This window comes from Lathyrus oleraceus, chromosome 2 (genome assembly GCF_024323335.1).
Source record: "Lathyrus oleraceus cultivar Zhongwan6 chromosome 2, CAAS_Psat_ZW6_1.0, whole genome shotgun sequence".
NCBI classification, from domain to species: domain Eukaryota; kingdom Viridiplantae; phylum Streptophyta; class Magnoliopsida; order Fabales; family Fabaceae; genus Lathyrus; species Lathyrus oleraceus.
The window spans coordinates 469,393,861-469,398,640 of record NC_066580.1 but is presented as its reverse complement, the minus strand read 5'-3'; the positions used below and the strand labels follow the sequence as shown (position 1 = coordinate 469,398,640).

General features: G+C 27.9%; 1 long non-coding RNA gene across 1 annotated transcript; it reads right to left on the bottom strand.

Annotated features, from left to right (window-relative positions):
- Positions 1-2,243: 2,243 nt before the first annotated feature.
- On the bottom strand, positions 2,244-3,156 carry LOC127120473 (uncharacterized). The gene is made up of 2 exons (XR_007803208.1): positions 2,984-3,156; positions 2,244-2,703 (listed from the first exon to the last, which is right to left on the bottom strand). It is a non-coding gene; the product is annotated as an uncharacterized LOC127120473 (long non-coding RNA).
- Between the last annotated feature and the right edge of the window lie 1,624 nt (positions 3,157-4,780).

The window sequence follows — 4,780 nt, the reverse complement described above, 5'->3', positions numbered from 1 at the left end:
TATTACGAAAAAGGTAAATACACATTATTGTCGAGTTTGCTGATGGATGGAATTGTTTGTTCATCCTTCCATGTGTTTCATTTATCTTCAAAGTCTCATATCTAAAATTTAGTGCATAAGAATAGTGAGAATATGTATGACCCAATTGATATCTAACATAAAAGTATAAAATAAATAATTAAGTACAACTTACTTTTATGTCGAAGTAAGTTTCAACATTCTTCTGCCTCAACTCCTTACATAATTGGAAGATTTCATTGTGTTCTAGTTTGACTGTATAAAAAAATTATATTTATTATGATATAAAGAATACAATATAATACCGGTATGTCGTGTAACCAAAATAGAAATCAATGTGTGAGCAATTTTTTCAGTGTACTTAATAAATATTTGCTTGTGCGATAAAAGAATTTGTTTAAAGACTACAATTTTTTAATTGAGTCAGTGTAACTTAATTATATTAAAAACTAAGTTAATTTTATTTATAAATAGAGTGTCGATATAAATTAATAAAAAAATATAGTGAGAAAAGATAGTATTTTGATAAAAAAAATATTTATTTTGATCATATGTCAGAGATGAATATTTAACATCTTTTTTCATATCTCACTCCATTTGTCTCACTCTCTTACTATCTCTCTACCCCTTTTTCTTATACCCAAATTTCTCTTCATCAACAAAAAGTGAACAATAAAAAAGAGTTGTGAATAAATAATTAATTTTAAATAGTATAAGTGGAGAGAGGAGAAGGAGAAAGAAAATAAAATGCGGACACATTTAGCAACTTCTCTTTTGTGGTATCTTCTTTCTTATATGCATGTAGTTTGCCCACTTCTCTCAATTTTCTCTATGGATACTTGATATTTGAATCAATGAATATTCAAAGAGAGAGAAGAAATGTATTCTATTTATCTATCATTTAATACACACGCAAGAGAGGTTATTATTTTGATGGAAGTTATATTCAAGTCAAATCACCAAAGTAAGTTTCAAGGAAAGTAGACGTGGCAATTTAGATTTTCTTTCGATTAGAGATTAATTTAAATACACTGACAGTGTAAAAGAATTTTACACCGTCAGTTAATTATAGACGTTGGATATTAAAAGAAATTTGACTTTTATTTTAAAAATCTATAAAGTAATACAAACGGGTGATGATGATGAAACGACGGTGTAAAACTTTTTACACTGACAATGTATAGTAATTAATCTCTTTTCGATTAATAGTTGTTTTAGTGCCAATTTAAATTTTGTGGAGGGTAGTAATGAAAAGAAAAAAACTACACCAAAATTATATTTTGTCTCTATATATTGTTATAGATTATAGATATAGATGAATGTAATTTTAATTGAATTAATTACGATCATTTTGGTTTATTTATATATTTTAATATCTCTCTCTCTCTCCCTCCCTCCCTCCCTCCCCCTCTCTCTTTCTCTCTCCTATTTTCCATGCTAAAGTATCATTGATTCTAGTGTCTTTTAATAAAAAAATTATATTCGTCCTTAACTTCTTCAATGCTACAAAAGTATATGAACAAAAGAGACAATATAAAATAAAATTCAAATATTCACACTCAAAAAATTAAAAAACATCAAATTAAAAAAACAAAATCAAATAAATTAAGTAGAATTTTTTTTAATTTTACCGTCATAATTAGTTACTTCAATCATTGATGTGAAAATGCCTTAATTGATGTAAAGATGCCAAAGAAATATGAAGGGATACAAAGGATGTAACTGCAAAATTTGGGAACTGATTTTCTTTTTTTGTCTTTATTTGATGTCTTTTGCGTTCCCATTCAAAAAATTTACAGACGGGTAGGTTTAGTAATAGAAAATTTTGAGAAAGTAAAACGGTAGTATTTGGAATCACATGTTCACAAACACAATATGATTTCATGGAAGTTATGTGTGGCAATGATTCTCCATTTGAAATTTAAAATTTGAAAATAAGTACAAACCACTATTCTTATGTAGTTACCATTTTTATGTTTGGCTCTTTCTTTTTGTAACTTCCCGATGGATATTTGTGGTGAAGTAAAAATTATGGTTTGATGTGTGGAAAAAAAAATAATAAAGGATAATAATGGAATAGGAAATAGGTCACTCCAAAATCATGTATTCTCTTTATATATAGGTATAGAAAGATAGGCACCATAACCACCTTTGTATATTACTTTTCAATCTCTTTATCTTATTTTCTAGTATCACTCTCTTAGTAGATTTAAATTTCTTCAAAGAACAATCAAATACTTTTCATTTCTATTATAGGCTAATTTCTTCAAAGACATATGTATGGGAATGAAGTATTTAAAGTAGTGGATCTCCTAGATTTTGTTCAAGTCTTAAAGATAACGCTAGTTAAGTGAGTGTGATGCATATAAAAACAAAGTAAAGGCATGATGCATACAAAGATAAAGTCATCTATGACAGTTGAAGTAGCCCATTCGCGCCCAGTGCTAGTGCTTGTACTATGACTCTTGCGTGCAGTCAATCCAGATGACCAAGGCTTACTTCATTTCTAGCATAAAAATATAAATAAGTCACACTCACCTTTAGTTGGAATGCGTTTCTATAATGCCTTTCTCATTCTTTTCTAATTCCTTCTTATTCAAAGCTTCTATCATGATAAAGGGTGTTGCGATCTACCACAACTTAGATTCAAAATTCATCTTGCAAAGTATACTGTGATCAATCCTCCTAGTTGAAAAGACATTAATATGAGATTTTATATATCTATATAAACAAATGCAATTCTGATCAAATATACAAAAACAAATGAACTATCACATCAAGATTTAGGAATTACTTAAAACCTCAACCTAGAAAGAGGAATTAATAATTAAACTTCAAAATTAGGGGTAAGAATCAATACAAATTTTGCTGAGTGTGAATATGTCTAAGTACCAATACATTCAATGTAAGGTCAAATACAAATACTAAAATACAGTACGGTCAGTGAAATTGAATAAACAACAACCTTGGTAAGAAGCTCAGTATCAAATGAATGCAGGTCCAACAGGCCAGGGCTGAAATCACCGGTTGAGTCTTCATCGCACTAGGGTTTTTTTTTGTTTCAGAGTTTTAGAGCGATTTCGCTCTAGGGTTTTTTGTTTCAAAGAGACTTCGTTTTTTGTTTTTCATTTGGGAAAGTCTTTCTTCTGAGAAGGTTTTTTGTTTTAACTTATTATTTTTGAAGGTTTTTTGTTTTAATAGATTATAATTTTTATTTTTTTTGTTATTTATATTTTTGTTTTTAATTATATTTTATGAATACTCATTTATGAAATTACTTTTAATTTTAACTTATAGTTTTATTTAGTTTTTTTTTTATTTTACAGTTTTTGTTTTATTTGTTCAAAAACATATTTGGTTTTAATAGATTTTACATTTGTTTAATTTTATTTTATAATTTTAACTTTAATTTATTTAGTTTTAATTTATTAAAATATAGTTTTAATTTCAATTTATTTTATTTTATGAATTTGTTTTATAAAATTAACTTTGATTTTAATTTGTAATTTTATTTAGCTTTATTTTATTAATCTATAATTTCAATTTTATTTCATTCTAAAAAATATTTAATTTTATTTTTACATAATTTTATTTAATTAATTTAAAATACGAGGAAAAAAAAGGTGGCAACTAAAAATATGGGGGGAAATAAATAAAAATCACCAACAGTTAACATATCGTCGGCCAGAAACCGTCACTACAATTTAAATTAATAAAAAAATTGGCTTAAATGCACTTTTAGTCCCCGTAGTTTGGGCGTTTTAAACAATTGGTCTCCCTATTACAAAATCTGCGACTTTGGTCCCTTAAATTTGATTGCGTTTGGATTTGCATGATCCTCCATCCAATTTTGATTATGTGTCAATTCATTAATGACACGGCAGGTACTATTTGGATACGTGTCAGTATTTTCAAATATTTTAATTTCCACCTGAATATTTTAATGTAGAAAATATTTAAAAACATTTTGGAAATTGAAAAAACAAATTATAAATTACTGAGATAAGAAATAAATTCATCATCTCGTGTGCCAAGATTTCTACAACCTTTCCTTCATTGTTTTTCTACAACCTCATATTTCCTTCATCTCCTTCATCGTTTGCTTGCAAAAACATTTATCTTCATCGTGTGCCCAACTCGTCGTTTCTGTTGTTGATGTCACAATAATCTAGTTTTAGCCATGGAAATAAATCTTCAAGTCGTTCTAGGTATGTATGCAAGTGTGGTTTGGATGCTCGTTTGATGACAGCATATACAGATGCTAACTCAGGTCGTCGTTTCTATGGATGTGGGATGTATAATGTATGTATAAGGATTTCGATTGATGTTTACATATTTAATGTTAATGGTCTGGTATGTTGATGTTTACAACTTCATCTCCAATGATGCTTACAGGTTCAAGGTTTCAAGAAATGCAGTCACTTTGTTTGGTTGGATGAGGAGATGAATCCTAGGGAAAAAGACTTAATCTCTGCATTATTAAAGAACATAAATGAAGAGAAGTCGATGGTTAAATCTTACAAAGCAAAAGAGGAAGAATTGAAGATGAAAGTGAAACAGTTGAAGATTAATTGGATGTTATTGTTTGTTATGTTGTTTGTATTTGTTGGGATAATATTGATGAAATAGGTTGTAGGTTATGTAGGTTTTAGGCTATGTTCTTATGTTGTCTGATATAATATTGTAATAGAATTTGAATGAAAGTACTGATTATGTTCTAATATGGTATGATACAATGGTTATGTTGTTATGAGAATATGCA